At 41.2% G+C, this 19,776-nt stretch overlaps 1 protein-coding gene and 1 long non-coding RNA gene across 2 annotated transcripts in view; one reads left to right on the plus strand and one right to left on the minus strand.

Moving 5' to 3' along the window:
- TGFBR2 (transforming growth factor beta receptor 2) overlaps positions 1 to 19,776 on the plus strand; it is a 130,344-nt gene that overhangs the window by 39,466 nt on the left and 71,102 nt on the right. The window lies entirely within an intron of this gene.
- On the minus strand, positions 985 to 18,368 carry LOC129784501 (uncharacterized). The gene is made up of 3 exons (XR_008747319.1): positions 18,063 to 18,368; positions 14,224 to 14,398; positions 985 to 2,289 (listed from the first exon to the last, which is right to left on the minus strand). It is a non-coding gene; the product is annotated as an uncharacterized LOC129784501 (long non-coding RNA).

Raw genomic sequence — 19,776 nt, forward strand, 5'->3', positions numbered from 1 at the left:
TCTTGAGTGCAAGGTACATAATAATAATTCAGTGGACATTTTCCTGTAGAAAATAGAAATCACTAAAAGCTTTAGAGCTAAATGTTTTCTGAGCCTAGCTGAATGGTCACAAGGTTGCGGAGTTGGGGTCAGCTTCCAGATATGTTTGTTTGGAGCTGCATCTTAGGCACAGCTTCTAAATCAGCTTACCAGCACACCTCTGTGGAACAGATCTTCTATCTAGTATCTCTCCACTGCCATAGTATTCAGCTGCCAGAGACCCAAGTACCAGTTCTGACACATCCCATCTCCTTTATTCATCTCACTAACTGAAATATGTCCAAAGCTCTAGCCTTTGGATTTTGTGATTAATTGATATGGTAGATAGAGGATATCAGCTGGCTGAGTAGTCTGTTCTATTGCAAGGAACACAGACTTGGAAATCCCAGCTTACACAAGACAGAAATATGGAATAACAAAATTTAAACATAGGAAGGACAAGAAAGAAGTAATGTATTAGAACTGGTTATTGGAAGGCAACTCACTTTCTAGCAAGACAAGAGGGCAAGGCTAGGAAGGCAAAAGAGATTCCAGATTCTTTGGAAAGTGCTGTGGCCAGGACTCTCAGGAAAGGATTTTCAGTGAAGACACTAAGAGAAGATCATGTATGTTATATAGACTGTTTTCTTATGGGCTGTTCTCTCCTGAGCTTTGTCAGTAAGGGATCTCATTTTAACAGTCATTACGATTGTGGTATTTTCTGTGACACCACCAAGTTCTAACTGTTCCAGCTTTGTTTTAGAAATAACTGCAGGAACCAATAATTTGTTTCCCAAGCCAAAATCTGAAATTTTCTTCAGATTTCTATATGCAAGCAAGAATTTCTAGGCTTGAAATGACTACACCCTTATAACATCTTAAATACCAAACAGCCAAACGATTGTCCACAATTTCTTTGAGAAGAAATTTAATGATTATAAGGCAATAACAATTCAACATTTCCTTTTGTTTTGTAAAACCTGTTACTAGTTCAGTGTTAATTCTCAGTTTCTAACTTGTTGCACAAAAGTAGTCAATTTATTTCCAATATATCCTTCTCCTTTACATTTATTTTTTTCAGGAATGTTGTAGCAAATAAATTCACTAATAGCATTCTTAGAAACTATGAATTTTAAGTACATATTAGGGTTCATCTGCAGAAAATAAATATTCAACTCACAAAACCTAATATTTTAGACAAAATAATCTCAAGCAATCTTGTTTCAATAGCTTCAATAATTCCATTCAGAATCATTGCCATGCAACTGAGTCATTGTAACAGACCATCACCATGTTTTTAAACCAGTGCTGAACGGAGTCAAACTAATTACTGCAAATAACCACTAGTTGTCATTCTGCCACAGAACAGGAAAAATACTCTGTGGTAAACGTATCCAAACCAGACCAGCCCACAGCCTTTGAATTTTAAGTACTGAATATCCTTACCCAACTGTCTGCAGAAGATGCAGTCACTGAACTTTGAAAAGCATACACATTGAAGGAAAACTGGAAGGTGCTCACAGATTTTTTTTCCAAAACTTCTATTTTGTTGAAGTATGTGATTTGTTGCAAATTATTTATCAGTTCCATTAATTAAAGAGAGAAGAAAAGGAAACTTGTATAACAGTTTCAAAATAAAAAATGGAAGTAGCATTGAATGTCTCAGGCTACAGTGTAAGGAAGAGATTTGTGCACACAGATCAGGCTTCAACTGGTACAGAAAAGCATGTAAAATGGAATTCATATCACATCATTTCAGTCATCTGGAAAAGTATATGTTTAATTCAGTAGCAGCCTCAGTTCCCTCTATAGCCAGTGGCAAGTAGGTAGCTCCTGAGAAAAGTCATCTACTTCAGATGGGTTGAATATTCCTCCACATCAATTACAGAGGAAGCCACAGTAACCAGCTCAATAGCTCAGACAACTGTCTTTCAGCAGATTAGTTAGGTGGGACAAAGCTTACTTGCAGGAGGGCCTAGCTTCCAGCCAGGGCCAAAATTACTGGTCAAAAGTTTATCATGTGCAGTAAACACGTTTACATTTTGCAAACTGTTCTTTGTCACAAGGTCCTCCAGCCAGTGAGGGCCAAACACATTCGTGACATGGTTGTCCTGTCCCTGGAGTGGTTCTTGCTCTGTGAAGCACAATAGCCCTGGGGCTGGCAGCACTGGGAAAGAGCAGCTCCAGGAACAATGGGCTCGTAGCTGGGCCATGCGCAGATGAGGAGAGGAAGCCATTTATCATCTCTAGGCCGTAACGGAGAGCCACTTCCTATTAATTAGAGAAACACAGAAACTGAAAAAAGAAAACAAGAAACTTACGTAATATGATCTCAGAGCTGGCCGATTTGCTAATGTAAAACACAGGGTGGAAAAAAAAAGGCTGATAATGTGGAACAGTAGGGCATGACTGCTGATCTCATAGAAAAAACATGCGGAAAATACTATTCAAAACACTGGCAAAATGCTTCGTGTGAAAGGCAGATTTCTTCTCTTGCAGTGGGCAGAATGTTCCAAAGGGGCCTGCATGTGACTGCCTGTGTGCTCTTTCCATTAGGAGGCATGCAGATGGCTTGGGTATTGCAGGGCCAAATGGGCAGCGTTTGATTCACATAATGTGTGTATCTTTGCCCTAGACTGTGGTTTTGGGGGCTGGGGAGCAGGAGGAAGTTCCTTATCAGGTGCAGTCACTCATCTCTAGCTCTCTAGACCCAAATGGTAACAGAAGCAGGATTAGCAGCAGCACATGGTCAGTCCTTGTTTTTTAAAGCTGGAGTCTGGAGAATGGGCAAATGACCCAGGGACACTCCCTACTACTTCCTTTTAGTAACCATGTACACTTTTTATTACTTTCATAGTAGTTATGAATAACCCGAAGAAATAGGCATTTGTTCAGGTAGATTTAGAAAACGTGATACTGTAAAAAAAATGACAATTTACAAGACAAAACTCCCCTTCTCTTTCATGCAATGCAAAGAAGGTTTAATTATGATTGCTTTAGGAATGGATATATGTTGCACTGAAATGGGCTATGTCCAGTATTTTGCATGGAAGGTGGTGTTCAAAGTCTTTAGTCACTCCTAAAAGTTTAGGAGGAATTTCTCCATGTGCTTCTGAATTCTGGCTCCCACTATTATGCACTCAAGCACTACACTCTTTTGCTATCGTTGGCAAGAAAATGAGTTTGACAGGGGCTGATCAGAGGCTTGAGAAACAAGACTGTTGGCCTCTGCTTCTCATGCTGTTTTTTCTGCCTTCACAAAATCTGTGTGAGCATTGAATGAAATCCACATGTGCTGAGAAATGACCAGCTAATAGAAAGGGACCACAGATGTCCCTTCAGAGGTGAACATGGTCCCCTCCTGAACAGGCATATCTCCATCACTTGATCAGAAGTAAATGTGCCACATCAGTACTAATCATGTGACCAGATTCTCTGTCACCTCATTCCTTCCTAGGAAACCTATATTTCTTATCTGTGTATTTTTGGAAGCACCAGAGCGAAGGCAAAACTGAAGTTTTAACCCTTGCCCAATGAGTCATTTTACTCTGGGTACTAGGTGCTCGTTTGAACATTGGTGCATTATTTTGTATTTAGTTGCCAGCTTCTCTGACACCTGGTGTTATGACGCAGAGGCACCTCTAATTCTTTGACAAGCCCAGAGCTAAATTAATTATTTTATTGCTCATAACTGTTACATGCACCATCCTGCCTTGGTAGTGTTATCTTCTGGATTAAACTAGTATGCTTCATGTAAAAGCCACCAGGATTACCCAGTTTTAGGCAACAGTGGTTTTGTTAGGTCAGGCACTGAGCTGACTCAGATGTAGCTTACATTGTCTTTTGGTTCTCTTTAAAGAGCTCTGCAGATGCCATGGCAACTGACCCAGGCTAGGAGAGCCAGGCTGGGCATTACTGAATGGGGCTTTGAGCTTTTCAGTGCAGTTCACTGCAGAATAACCTGACCTCCATATACATGGCACCCAATCAGTCTCTTAAAGGTTTTTTTTTTTTTTCATTAAGAAAATGGTTTTGTATAATTTCTGGCCTAAGGCAAAACAGCCTTGGCATTTGCAAAGGCTCTGAAGATCGTTAATATTTGACTAGTCCCTAACACTTCAGCACACTGAGCACAGGAATGACATAAGAGATACTGAGTGTATCAGGAGTTTGTCTTTTTATGTTATTTATATAGGGAACATACAGTGCAAAATAAGACTTTATTCTGAGATACTGCATTTACCAAGAATAGATCTAAGAGCTGCAATAGTCCACAACAGAGATCAGCAAGAAAGACAGGAAAGCCAAAGGTGGCACACAGACATTCTTTCATGCTATGTGGTCTAGAGCTAGGAGCAAGGTTATAAGAGATCTGTAGAAGACAACACCTCCCTGCTTCTGTTTAAATCTAAATTAAGCTGGAAACCATTGTCCCATAAAGAATTGAGATGCTCTCAGTAAAATTTTCTCTCTTGCACGTGCATCATGTCCTGGATTCTGGTATATTTTTACTAGGCAGGTTTTAATCTCTATTTTGGGGGAAGAAAATTGCATCCTGATGCAACTCTTTCAGATAGGTTGTGGCCTCCTGACATAGAGCACGGGGCAAAATACCATATTGCCTACATAAGAAGGGTTTTGTAATGCAAATTGTGCCCCATATTACCTCCTTAGAAAATTTTCTTCACACTCTCTCTCTTACATTTTTAAACCAGCTGAAAATATGTCATGTACCTTAATATAGGGTTGAAATCATAATCCCAGTTTTATGAGGTCTATGAAACTGATACATATTGTGCAATGTGGGAATTAATCCCAGGTGACTGCTAGGCAAGCCTGGCGTCTTTAGTTATCAAGTGCTAGTCTCCCACAAGTATGTGTGTGATCTGTGTGTTTTCCAGTGTGTGCAGTGTATTCTGTGTTACGATTTAATGAGATAAAGACAAGTGGAATGTGCACACTTAATCAGTTCAAATGATGGTATTTCCTAACCCACATCACCAAGAAAGGTTCACAGCTGTTCAGGCTCATTCCAGTGAATAACAGCTTTCAAAGAAAAAATAACCATAAACATAGTAGAAATCAAAATGTAATTAGAGGCAACTGGTCATCTCTCTGTCTTAATTACAGCACTGCAATTGTCCTTACTTCAGAGAGATAACCCCTGGGAGAATTTTGCCCACTGGATGGTTCAGGGAAAAAAATGAAAAACCTGTAATTTTTCATCCATTTCCCTCTTGTGTGGTTTCTTCTTTTATCCTAAAGACTGTCAGGTTCATGTTCTTTTAATTTCATTGTCTGAGAACACGTTAGGTGTGGTGTGGAAGTGACAAAGAGAAACTGACAGTTTCTGAAATCTTATGGAAAAATTAGGAAAAGTTTTAAGACAGCATGCTCTGCATTGCTGTAAAAACTCATGATTTATCATTTTCAAGGGAAATTGTTTAGAAAGTACTTGAAAGTAGTTTTATGGAGTGAGGTGTGTTATTTCACCTATTTTGAACTTGGTGGTTTGTACCAAATTAGATCTACCCTCTCTCCTTGCTCCTTACCCTTCATATCCCCTTTCCAGGACATGTTCCTCTAATGCCTGTTTTTGCCCTTTGCTAGATTGTCCGTATTCTGAACAAAGTTCTTCTCTTTTTTCCCCTCTTCTTCTGCACTGTTATCTTGTCTTTCCTTTCCTATAATAAGCTGCTTAATCTTGTGGGTTTTGTAGAAGAGTTTGTTGTGGGTGTACTCCGCCCATCTCCTCTAGGTCTTGTCCTTCTATCTCAGATGTCTCTCTGCTCACCAGGTCCCTTCCACTGCTTCATTTGATTGTGAAGGTGAGATTTACTTGTCTAAACATAGGTGTCAAGAGGCATTTCAGTGCCTTAGGGTATTTCCTAAGGCTTTCTGTTTTCTGTCTTGAAATCTCTCATAGGGCCTGTGTCATATGAGGATGTCTTACCTACACTACGACACCTAAACTGAACTTGTTGACTGTGTTCAGTTAACTGAATTGTTTCCTTTTAGCCCCTCTTTCTCTTCTCTGGCAAAACAACTTACTCTCTGTAACAATTACGCAGTCTGCACAACGCAGCCTGTGAATGGCTCCCCTCTGGCATATAGACTTCCTGGGAAGCTCCAGTCATTGTTCCTCTTGAAATTTTTTTACACAGTATTAACTTCTAATACTTCAGAGTTACAGAAAGATGCTGAGGGATCGAGTGCACCCTCAGTAAGTTTGCAGACAACACCAAGTTGGGCAGGAGTGTTGATCTGCTGGAGGCCAGGAAGGCTCTGCAGAGGGATCTGGACAGGCTGGACTGATGGGCCAAGGCCAATTGTATGAGGTACAACAAGGCTCAGTGCTGGGTCCTACACTTGGGTCACAACAACCCCAGGCAGTGCTACAGGCTTGGGGAAGGGTGGCTGGAAAGCTGCCCAGTGGAGAAGGACCCCGGGGGTGCTGGTTGACAGCTGGCTGAACATGAGCCAGCAGTGTGCCCAGGTGGCCAAGAAGGCCAGCAGCATCCTGGCTTGTATCAGAAACAATGTGGCCAGCAGGACAAGAGCAGTGACTGTCTCCCTGTACTCGGCACTGGTGAGGCCGCACCTCTAATCCTGTGCCCAGTTTTGGGCCCTTCACTTCAAGAGAGATGTAGAGGTGCTGGAGCGTGTCCAGAGATGGGCAACGGAGCTGGTGAAGGGTCTGGAGCACAGGTCTTGTGAGGAGCAGCTGAGGGAACTGGGGTTGTTTAGCCTGGAGAAGAGGAGGCTGAGGGGAGACCTTGTTGCTCTCTAGAGCTACCTGACAGGAGGCTGTAGCGAGGTGAGTGTTGGTCTCTTCTCCCAAGTAGCAAGCAATAGGACAAGAGGAAATGGCCTTAAGTTGTGCTGGGAGAAGTTTAGATTGGATATTAGGAAAAATTCTTCACTGAAAGGATGGTCAAGCACTGGAATAGGCTGCCTAGGGAGATGGTGGAATCACCATCCCTGGAAGTGTTTAAAAACCATGTTGGTACGGTTTCTAGGGACCTGGTTTAGCAGTGGACTTGGCAGTCCTGTGTTAATGGTTGGACTCAATGATCTGGAAGGTCTTTTCCAGCCTATGTGATTCTATGATTAAGTCACTGTGCCACATCAAGGTTTATCACTTGATAAACCACATTTACCGCTGGAATATTGAAGAAGGACAGGAAAATTATCACACATACTTGAATCCACATCCTGGTTTACTTCACCATACATTTCCCAGGAGCTTGACAGAAGGAAATGCATTCAGGATTTTATCCCACTTGTAGCACTAAAACCTTATTTCTTAATTTGTGATTTTCACTTCCTAGTCTCTGATAATCCTGTTTCCTTTTACTTTTCCCACAAGAGTTCCAGTGAAAATGCAGACCCGTAAGGAATTTTGGGTGCAAGTCTGAAAGACTGAACAAGAGCACCACCACATCAGAGTCTGATACCTTTTTTATTGTCCTAGACCCTAACCCCACACAGAGGCTCTAGAGCATCTGTGAAGCTCAATGCTACCTCAGATAAATAGGGCTTTGAAAATGGTGGTGACAGCCTAATTCTGCACCCACTAATATCTTCAGAACCTAAATGAATTCAGTACAATTCATCCATAAATTTTGCTGCCCTCTTACTTTTCTGTTCAGGGTAAATATTTGGCCTTAAATGCCAGATTATGAAACAAATTACAGAAAATGTGATGTTTTTCTAAGAAATGAATCTAATGTAACTGTAGAATGTGCCTTGTCAGTCTGGACTCTGTCACTTCGGGATTTTCTTATATGTGCAAGTATTCCTGGAAGGAGTCAAAAGAACTGACCCTTGGGAGCCCTTTCTTATGGGAAGCAAAAGCCAGGCAACACCATTTTTCTGAGGGTTGAATGGTGCTTATTAAAAAAGTTTTTAAGTGAGGTGGGAAAGCATCTGTATGAAAATCAGTTATTTTGCCAAATTTTGTATCTCCTCCTTAATGTCTTCGTAAAAGCAGGCTGGGAAATCTGTGGGCAGTTGTTAACCAGCAGTAGTTTTGCCTAATTTCTTCTCAAAAAAAAAAAATCTACCCATTTTAGCCGAGTTTTGTACCTTAAGATGCAGCCAACATTTTGAGATATAAGTTAACAAACATTGTTGTGCACTTAGCCAGGTATATAACATTTTTCTTGTACTTCTGTGTGCAACAGGATTCCCTCTTGATCTCTCCAACCATTAGCTTACGTTCTGAAGACTGACTATGATGGGAAGCAACATTTTTCAGTTGTAGCCTGATCTTGTGGGGCAGTATCACAAAACAGTAGAAAACATATACTTGGCTGTGGAGAAAGGTAGTCAGGCTTCCTTCTAGCTTCCCCCCCCCCCCCCCCCCCCCCCCCCCCTTTTTTGTGTAATTGTGAAGGATTAATCACTGCTTTGTGATTGTCATTGTCAAGAAAACAGAGTTAGCAAGACTTCTGGTGTCCTCTCATGGCAACGTGGGGAGCTGAAGTGAGCCTGCCTTGGTCCTCCACCATGCTGCAGACCACTGGCCTTACTTGGCAGCTCAGCAGCCACCTGCCATCACCGAGCATCTCCCCAGTTTGCCAGGTGGCCAGCAGTCAGTCAGCCCTGTCTGAGGAATGGCTGAACTGCATCTCTTTGCAGGATTCGCTGAGACGTTTTGCAAAAGTACCCAGAACTATCAGGGGAAGCATTTACCAAGCAACTGGAATCACTTCTCTGTAGTACTTTCCCAGACTTTTCCTGCCTCACTGCTCTCATAGATCACTTTTCCTTCTCCTCCCTCTCCATTTTCTTAGGTACTTGAATAGCCACCCTAAAATCTATTGTTCAAAAAAAAAAAAAAAAAAAAAAAAAGTCTTTCTGATTTGCAGGGGCTTTATCCCTGCACATAGTACAGGGCCAGAAATGAGTCTGCACTGAAGGCAGAAGACTCCCCTTAAACTGCCTTTTAATCCTTTCCTTAACTAGAGCTTTACAGCATAGAGGAGATACAAAGAATCAGGTTCAAAACTCTTACAAGGATAAAGAATGCAACTTTGCTATGGGAAAGCATCCTAAATACCTCAGTTCCAAATACATTGTTGAGAATCAACAATACAGTTTTATCCAGAGTTAAGCAACCCCATCCAGCAGAACTTTTATGTCATTGATTGTTGAGTCAAAATATTTTCTATGACAGGTCACAAAATGGTTTTGCAGCATTTCCACACAGCTGGAGAAATAATCATACAAGCAAAAGGGCAACAGCTGTGAGATTTCAAAGTCTTACCAGGAAAGGAATTCTGGAAATGTAACAGACATTTTGATGTCCCCATCGTCTGTCCAATCCCCCTCATCTCTTTCCCTTCCTTGCCTATGTGTCTTAAACACCAAGTAAAAGTCATTACTGATATGGTACAGTTGTGGCTTCCAGTTTATATTATCTGATATTTGCAAAAAATCTATCCATAAATAAAAGGAGAGCTCTTTGTCTTAGGGGATAGATGTCTCAGCTTTAAGTATGAAATTGTTCTTTAAGAACCCATAAAGCATGAATACCCATTTGAATCCAGTAATTCCAGACTGTGTCGTGAAACAAAGGCAGAAAGGAAAACTCCAAAACTGGAAGCGCACATCAGCCATTGACTAACTTTCAACCCACCAGACACCTGAAAATACAGCTTGCCTTTTTCAGCATACTCCTAAGTCTCACAGAGAGTACTGCTTACGTGCGCTGTGGAATGAGCGATTTCTTGAGCAGCAAACACTGATCATCCTGGGACTGCAAGTCTGAAGAATATGGATGAACTGCAGGAAGAGAGAAGGAAGTAGTAGGCGAATGCAATCAGCACAGTGATTTTAGGGGCAAATTTTTCAGGGGCTTGCTCTCTGTCTTTGGAAATAGTTTGAATTTGTGCAGATTTTCTTGAAGCATTCCAATCTAGAGCATTTTTTCTCACACAAAAGGGACACTATTTTCAGTTTGCAAATCATCAGCTAAAGCAAAAGAAGAGTTTATTTGGCACTCTTGAACATTGTTCTATGTATTTCGCATACATCCCCTCAGCAATACTATAATGCAGAGAAATAGTGACCAGCATATATTTTGTTGTTCTTAAACCTTGCTTTTACTTCTTTGATTCATTATGAAGCAGCTTTGCTCTATGGGTGCTCAACTTACAGTCTTCTGTAGGTACATTCTCTGTTGCCACCTGTAACAATAAACTCCTTCTTGACCTCAGTGGCAGCAAGAATGTGTGTTAGGCAGAATCCAAGAACAGCAAGCAAGCACTCAGAAAGCCAGAACACTGAGCAGATGGCAGTCTTAGATTTACAATCTGAGAATCCACTGGTTTCATCAATATCATATAAATAGGTAAATGTGTCTAGTGGTGATTTTGTCATAGCTAAGTATGGGGCCACAGCAACGAAGGCTGTTATTCTGAAAGGACTTAGCAGCTCTGTGCAGGGACAGATTCTTGGAGCTTGGTTCCTTTGGGCCATTTCAGTCACAGACTGTCCAAGATTCCTATTGCGCTCACGTATGCCAAAGTGGGTTTGGTTTTATTCGGTTTGGAAAGCTTCTTTCTGGTTCCTGCATGGGTGCTGGGGCTTGTGAAAATCTGGTTATTTATCTGAGATGTTCATCCCTTCTGAAAGGCAAGCTTGTACTGCAGTGTTTCACATGCATATTCATACAGGACAGAAGTGTGGGGGAAAATCTTCTCTTAGCCAGCACAGCCTGTTAAAAGCCTACCAACAACACAGGGTAGGCATAGCTATGCCAAAGAAAAGGGTGTCTTCTGAGGTTTTTGTGTCACGAAGCATATGCAGGTCTCCAGCAGGAGGCTCTGCCAATTAACAGACATTAGCCCCATTCCTGTGGTTCAGTTCTGTCTTGCAGGTGAGCTCCTTACCAGGACACAAGGGTTGGCGCTTTTTGCTAAGTGTTCGGAGTACATGGCATGGCTATAGATTTCGTTAGGGTGTTAGTGAAATATCTAGAAGGGAATTCTACCTTAATATGTTACGTCACAGTTACTGCTAATAGTATCTACCCGAGATTACCTTGTCTTGTTTGTCTTTCTGTATACCCACTGTTGAGCATTGCAACCACCATCACTTATACCATGTCAAAATGCCTACTAGGAGCCATCCAGATGAAGAACAGTCAGCTCAGGCTAAATCCAGGCAAGATGGAAGTGTGTCTGGCTGAAAGGGGAAACGCTTTGAAGAGCTAGCCAAAACATTGTCACTGCTCTTCCTCAAAGATATGCAGCCCTTATTCATCAGAGTTATGGCTGACTCCTCACTAGACTTGGATGATCAAATTTGCAGAATTGCTTTCTCTCACCTTCAGCTCTGTCATTCCCTTGTAGATGGGCATCTTGTCCCAGTGATTCATGTATTTGTCACCACCAGCCTGAACTGTAACAGAAGTGGAATCCAAAACCTGTGAATGGGTCCAGAAGGTGGCTGCTGACTTTTTCCATAGTGTAAGGTGCTTTCAGCGCCTTTTCAGTCTGAATGCAAGTCCCTCAGCAGACTTCCACTTTCTCTCAGTACCTGTTTACAGCCTTGGCCATAACTTTCAAAGAAACTGAAGAAATGTCAAGGACAGCTGCATAACTCTGATGTGCTTTAGATCAGGAGGTTCAGGAAAAAATGTGTGAGAACTACTCACAATATGAATCTGGTTTTGCTTTGCTGTGTCTGTACCTCTTCCCAAGGTAATCCTGCTGTGGAAGGCTCTGCTGGATTCTGATCATCTTAATGGAATATTGCAGTTTTCCCCGTGTGATTGGGTGGGGGGAAGGGCGGGAGCTTATTACCATATATGACACAATTCAACAGCTGTTTTTATTCCATAATCCCTTCCTCTTTTCTCCCAGCTTTCTCCCACAAAAGGAAAAAACCTTAATGAATGTTGATCCCACAGAGCATATGCAAAGAATCCCATCCAGGCAACCAAGGACTATCACTGCTTTTGATGTCCTGTGGAAGGTACTCAGATAGAGCCTTGTTCTGTTTAGGATTTAGGATTCTATTTAGGATTCTTAGTAGCTCATTTTTTTTTTCACCTTCTGGCTCTTTCCAGCTTTGGATGCTTTTATTTCAAGGGAGGCCATAAAGGTTTTCAAGTACTCAAATATTCAAAGTTTCAATTTTTTTGAGTTTTAAAACAATTTGAATTCTGAAGTTCCATGAGTGAGACCACCTGAGGGCAAAAGTCAGTTCATGTGGTTTATTCACTTAGCTATCTGCAGAATGCAATTTGTTTCAAAACACTTAAATACTGAGATGTTCTCTGCTGCTCCAAACTTGATTTGAGTTTGGTAATATATTGTGTTTCTGATGTAATAACAAAAATGTTTGAATTAGTCAAGTAAAGGCAACTGTTTCATTTAGAATTAAAAACACAGGAGGGTGGAAGGAGGTAGTATTTAAAGCTTGCTTCTAAAACAGTGAAATAGTCTAGGGTTATTTTGACAAGTGACTAAATCCTAGGGAGTACAGGTCAAACCACTGTAGAGAGGATGGTTTTCATATGATAGTAAAGAATGTGAATAAAAGTAAACTAAACTGAAAGGAATACTTCATCAAAATGCCTGTTTTTCTTCAGAAGAGCAGGACAGTAAGGGTTGACACAGAAGGCTTAGATGGAAGTGAGGATACACAGACTGCTATGGCACTGAAGACAAGACTTCAAAACACATGCAAGAATATGTAAATTGCATAGCAAAAATGCTTTTGGTCTTCAAAGTATAAATCACCCTTGAGTCAGTATTCCTGTCACAAGCAAAATTCATGGGCAAATTAGCTTGCCTCCATCCTTGATCATTTTAGAATATCTTGTAGATATGTGAGGCCTGGGGCCAAAAGTTTTACTGGGCTCTGTGGACCAGACTCAGATTTTGGAGATGTGCTTAAGCCTAACTTGTGAAACACCAGTTGGGAAACATGGAAGCTGTTTTGAATTAAACTGAGCAATAGACCTGACTGGAATTCATATGACACAAAGCCAGCTGTAAATTTGTGGGTAATACAGATTTCTATGGAGAGGAAGGTTAAAAGCTTGTTCACACCAATCAGGGGTTGTTGCCTTGATTGTTCATATAGCAAGAGAGCAGCTGTGTGTCTGTAAAGCTCTTCCTCAGGTTCCCTTTCCATCACAACTGTGGCTGCATTCATTTCTGGCTAAGGGGCATACCCTGGCAAAACAAAGCCTTGCTATACTTTGGGACAACCTCACAGCCTAAACTGAACATCTGATGAATGTAATTAGTTCACAAAGTACACTAAGTAAGGCTGGTAGAAAATATGTGTTTATATATGACTGTCAATGACTTGGGAATAGGGCCTGCCTTCTGGTTCTGTGGATTCAGTGGGTTGGGCCAGATGATCTCTCAAGGTCCCTTCCAACCTGGGCTATTCTGTGATCCTGTAATTAAATGAATTGTTTGCTCTCTCTCATGTACGTCACAACTGCAAGAGAAAGATAAAGAATCATTCCAAACTGTCATTGTTGTAGAAAAACAGGGTAGGTAAGCAGGCACATCTAGCACAGACATTGCTTATGGAGCCATTCATGGAAACAGCCATTTTCCCATTCATAGTGATCATTGCTGGGGAGAATGGGCAGACCAGAAAATTTAGACAAAGCATTTGGTGTGAGGTTAATTAATCAAATTCACACAAATACTTCAGCATAAATTTCTCCATCCCTGCCAAACTGAAGTTGTTTGTCTCAAGGCAGACTCCATGAAGCTGAAGCCATGTTTTTTCTTTCTGCCATACATGGAGGGGGTTCTACAAGAAATCCAAATTTATACAAGTAAAAAGAGCCTGGTACGAATGGCAGAGAAGCTCAGAGAGAAGGAAAGATTAGTCCAAAACAAGAAAGATAAAGAATCTCGCTTTCCTAGTAGCTATGGATTAGAGAAATGTTCTGCCCTGAGCCCTCAGCCAGTGAGAAGAAGCAGCTGGAGCTAGACAGACAGAGCTGCTGCCCACACCTCTCCTACTATGCTCACACTCGTTCAGAGATTCCTGGAACTTATGGCCAGAAAGTTCTATTAGTTTAGTCTGACCCACATTTTTTTATTCTGACTTAGTCCAGTAACTTGTGTTTAGTTGCAGTACACATTCGCAATCTGAAAACATGAAGAAATGCAGAATCCACCACTGCCTGCACCAGTTTGTCCAATGATTGGCCATACTCACAACTTTTAAAAGGAAGTATCTAATTTCAAAGGCGACTCCTTTAAGCTTCCAGTCGTTGGTTATGTATTATTTTTTCCGGTATTTTCTCCAGATAAGGGTAATTAATGGAGATGTCTCAGTCTTACTCTAGGTAGCTCTCTCCTACTTGTGGAGGTGACTTCCCACCTGATTTAATCTGTAACAACATAAGCCAGAAATGAAGTTATCTAACAGTGTCCATGGAGATGCAGCATTGGTTTAACTCAAATAATTAATTTTAGTTTTGTATCTTGCTTAGCACAGAAGATTCTCCCCCATCACCATCTTTCTGTAGAGACCTGAGGCATTGCTACAATATAGCTGATGTATGACCATGGACATGTCATCCTGTCCCTCACAATTCATCCAGCTTTGTAAGATTATAACCCTTTCAGATGACAGTTGTACTTTCATTGTACTTACATTTATTTTTGTACAGTAGCTAGCACAAATGTCCAGATCTCATTTGTATGTCTTTGTAACAGTGAACACTAATAATGGATGAGAAAGCTCTGACAAGAACAAGCAAATGCCACAGTTCTTTAGTCTCTGCAGGCAGGAATGTAAGGCAGTTCCAATGCTTTGTAAGCTCTGCAAATCTGACCACTGGCCATACTTCTAATTTACATATGATCACTTTTATTGGATGTGGAAAACATCAAGAAAAGTAACTTAAGAAAACAAACTAATGTGGCAAGTTGTTTACAGTTACCTATGTCATTCTTTCCATCTCCAGATGTTCTGATTCATCTTTTGAACCCTGACACAAAAGCTGCTATGTTCTTTATAGCAGGATAGTAATAATAGTCACCATAGTTACTGCCAGTGCTTCTAAAAACCAAAAAGTTAATGAAAAAATAAATGGCATGTTTTATTTAATAAGAAAGTTGCATTATTTTGAAAATTATAGGGTTTTTTATATTCAAATCTGGAGAAGATTTTTCAGGGCAGTCTGAAATTAAACTTCAGTGTTTTTCTAATTATTCCTCCATTCAATCATTTTAGGGGCAAAATAGGGTGTGCAAGGGGAAAAGGAGTGGCATAAAAACAGAAAGATAAGCACATGAGAAAATTCTAAATATTTTTAAAAGTTTCTAATGGAAGATGCTTAGGGAATGCAATACCGTTCTCTTTCAAAGCATATAAAATATGTTTTTCTTTAAATTTCTTAAAATGTCTTCACCAAATCTCACTGCTTTCTAATGTCATGGGTAAGGGGAACTCCTGAGCAGCATGGAACTAAGCTGGTTGATCCAACAGATACTCTTAGGGAAATTTTAAAGAATGTTTCTTCTGCAACTTCTTCAGATCAGGGAAACCTGCTATATTTGCTGCTTCCCTGTTTTCCTTCTTTTGTGGAATAGCAACACAGAGAAGCCATTTCTCAGGGGTGTCACAACAAATGAATGCAAGGATCCAATGGCTATAGCTCACACTGAAGGAAAACAACATTCCTGATCAGCTGAGAAATAAGAATTGCTTACGGTCCCAGCATGAGAGTCCTTGCTACTCTGTTAAGTCTTCAATAGTTTAGGATCACTGACATTAGAAATTATAAAATCACCCAGGGTAAATAACAGTAAAAGAGTTACAGTCCTTGAGAAAAAGTTTAGTATTTTGCTTTACTATTAAAAGCAGCACCTTGCTAGTTGAGCTAAAGGAGCACTATTGCCTTCATCCTTTCCAGAAAGATTCACACTGAACCCTGATTGTCTAATACAGATTGACATTAGCAAAGGTAAATAAATCCACAGGTCTCTCTCTTAAGACACTGATTTAATCTATTTGGTTCTGATTACAATTCAAGAGCCTCTGAGAAAGGCACGGTTTGTTCAAGGAGGAAGGCTGAACACCTTTAAATTTGACTGCACATATTTTATTCTTTGCCACAGCTCAGAAGGAGACCCAGTCACCTGTCAAATTAACTGTGCTAACCAAATTGCAGAAGTGCTTGAACTTCAACACTAACCTCATTACAAATATCAGCCAGTTTTAAACAATGCATTTGTGCAGTGCTACATCTGAACAAGTGTACAGCATTCTCCTCCAAAGGAAGACCAGATGGCACTGTTGCAAAAACTCTTGCTAACTCTGCCAATCTGAGTGTGTAAACTGGTAGTCCTCGAAGAACTGCTTATTGTCAGTGGTGAGCCATTTCTTTCTAGTTCTTACCAGCAAAAATTGCTTTCCTGGCTTTAATCTCTCTGTGAAACCATTGTAGGTAAGTCTGCTGCCACAGCAATCAAACAAAATATTGTACAGGGCCAAGACATTATGCTACAAATGAATTCTCAGCACATAACTCTCCAAGAACATCTTTCCACCCGGTTAAAAAGAGGTGGGACTGTTTCTCTTGTTTCCCTTGGCAGTCTCTTCAACAGCTCTCTCCCTAATTAAAACAATTCTATTGCAGATTATTCTGCCTGAATTTACTTTACCAAAAGGGAGGGGATTTTTTTACAAGGGCATGTAGTGATAGGACAAGGAGTAATGGCTTTAAACTGAAATAGGGTAGATTTAGATTAGGTATTAGGAAGAAATTATTTACTGTGAGGGTGGTGGAAGACTGGAACAGGTTTCCCGGAGAAGCTGTGGATGCCCCATCGCTGGAAGTGTTCCAGGCCAGGCTGGATGGGGTTTTGAGCAACCTGGTCTGGTGGAAGGTGTCCCTGCCCATGGCAGGGGGGATGGAACTGGATGATCTTTAAGGTCCCTTTCAACACAAGCCATTCTATGGTTCTATGATTCTATGAAAGAAATGATACATACTAAGAGTTTGAAAGCACATACACTGTAAAAGGTAGGACAAGGTGTGGTTTGTGAAAGAGAGAATGAGGTAACTATCACCTTGTTCCCAAATATCCAACAGCTCACAAAACTTTAAAATATGCCTTGTTTCTTCCCCCCCCCACCCCCCCCCCCCCCACCCCCAATTTTAAGGTAGGGAAAGATTTTTCCATTAATTGTATGTATCCCCATACTGAAGTATTGCCCTAAGCTTAAACAGTCATTTTGTGGTAGAAAATGTGGAGACACTAACTCTTCTAGAAAAGGCAATGTGCAACTGAAGGACAAGCTTCATGGACTGGAAGGGGCTTCACCTCTCCCTCTGCCCTGCGGTGCTGTGGGTTGCTTTGCAGAGGTTGCCCAGAGGGCTGTTCTGATGGCTCTGGAGGGGGTGCACAGGGGTGTGGCTGCTGTTTTTCTTGAGGGAACAATCCACCATCTTGGTTTCTTACAGAATTCAGTTCTTCTCTTGTTTAAGGACTACTTCATCCAGACAATAAATATACTAGTCCCTTGAATGGCAAAGAGAATCCTCGTGTACTGTGATAAATATTTACATCACTTGTGCATGTACTATAATGAAGGTGTTTTGTGGATAAAAGCCTGAAGCATTTCACTATGGCACAGTGCTAGGGAATTCCTGCATGTAGAAAAGCTGATATGGGGGAAAAGTTTAAAACGTGACCCTGGTAACAAAGGACTTTTCCCAGGTACTTCTCTGCCCACTTCCCAGCTGCTGGAAAGCATCCCACATAGTTATGTGAGACTCACAACACTGTTGTATTGTGAGGCTGACCCCTTCAAAAATGCTCCCTTCCCCTTTCATAAATGTGAAAGTATTCTAAGTGTCTTATTTTCCGGGAGCGTGGACACCTAGTAGGTTGTTCCTCGCAGAACCTATTTTTTGTGTATTGAAATCTCAAATATCTTGCCTATACTCACACAGTAAAAGCAGTAACAGATGTCACCACACGTAACCACATGGATTTATTCCTCCTTCCTTCCTTACATAGCCTAACCTACATGCATAGTACCTTGACGAGACAGGTGCTGCTGCAGCTGCAGATTTTCCCAGGGCTCTGTTCTGATCTCTGAAGTCTGGTAGAGTCTTTTTGCTCTTGCTTCTTTTCTAAGCATTTAAAAAACAGCTGTCATCATCAGGCCTCCGAAATGAAATTCAGATACATGAAGATTTCCATCATCCAACACAATGAAGTTTCACACAGACTTTGAACTGAAACCACTGGTGTGTTTCAGAGGCTGACAACAGCTCAGGAGCACCCTAGAGCATTGTAGAGGAGTGCTACGTTAGTAATCAGAGGTCACTGAGACTGCTTAACAGTGACCACAGCCACCCCCTGCTACTGATAGTGTTTCTTTCTACACAGCTGGAGAAGTGACTGTTTATACAAATAATCTTTATCACACCTCTACCAGGAAATTGCTTAACATGTATCTGAAGCTGAGTGTGTTCAAGTTGAGCTTATTTCATTTCAAGCCAACTGCTGTTTCTGTGCTGCTCAGTGAGCACAACCCATTCAATTTTAATTTTGTTACAAACAAAGATAACTAATAACATACGCTTTAGAAAGGCTCTTTTTCCTAGAGCAAGATGTTTTCCAAAAGCCTTTCCAACACAGAGCTAAGAGCAAAAAATGTTCTAAAAACTCCTCTGTGAGCCTGGGCTGTGCTGTGCTCTGTGTACATTGCTGTCCTCTCCTTCAAACAACCAGTGTTCTGAGCCATTCAGCACACTATCAGCTCTCACCTGCTTGGTTTTACACAATGACAGAAACATAAAAGCCATTGGCTTGGAATGGCTTGGCGGTCCACTGTCATCTGTTATCCTATCTCCACGCTAAATCTGTTAGAGGAAACAACCCCCCACCCCAAAAACAACTATTAGAATCTATAGGTCAAACCAAACGATGACTTTCTTTTGGAAATGTTTCTTGCTGTAATACTAAATAGGGAGGGCCGTGTGTCTAATGAGATAAAATGTAATCACAAAATGGAGATTTCTACAGACCTAAGGTGTCTGGTTGGCCATAAATGTTAGACATGTAGGAAAATTCCTGAAAATTCTGGTTGGCATCGATCTTACCTATATGACTTAAATGCCTTTTCTAAATCAGTGTCAAGAAAGCAAGACTCTACTGACTTCAATGGGACAAAGGTCTGGCCTTAAATTTAGTACAAATTCAAAAATATCTAGAAACAGAGCTAAACCAGAACTACAACCCCAAACCCCAAAGCTTTGAGGAAGTTTTGGTTGGAAGGCAAGCTTTGCAGCTGGGCTTTGATCTGAATGGAGCAAGCCCAAACATAGGATGAGATCTCCTGTGAATGCTAAAGAAAACTGTGTTTGGGTTCAGATTCAGGCTTTACAGCTTGGGGCCCATCTCCTAAAATGGTGTAGATGAAGGCCAGAAATGGCTCCCTGCTGTAAAAGGAGGCAGAAAGCCCCCACCAGCTGCATACTCTGAGCAGACCTAGCTGCCTCTGTACAAACAGCAGGGGTAAGCCCACAAGGAAGTCTCTGCGGTAAACTAGTTTGCAATAGCTGAAAGTGGTGTGCACCCTTTGTAGCACAAGAGCAGAGGGTTACTCTGTGGCTGCTGCAAAACAACCTCTAATTCCTGTCTAGGGCTGCAAATGCAGCCTTCACAAAATGTGCGTTAGGCTTTGAAAGCAAAGTTCACACTGGTTGCTGCTTATTGCATATTGGCTTATACACTCTATCAGCAC

The sequence above is a fragment of the Falco peregrinus genome, chromosome 5 (genome assembly GCF_023634155.1).
Source record: "Falco peregrinus isolate bFalPer1 chromosome 5, bFalPer1.pri, whole genome shotgun sequence".
Lineage (NCBI taxonomy): Eukaryota > Metazoa > Chordata > Aves > Falconiformes > Falconidae > Falco > Falco peregrinus.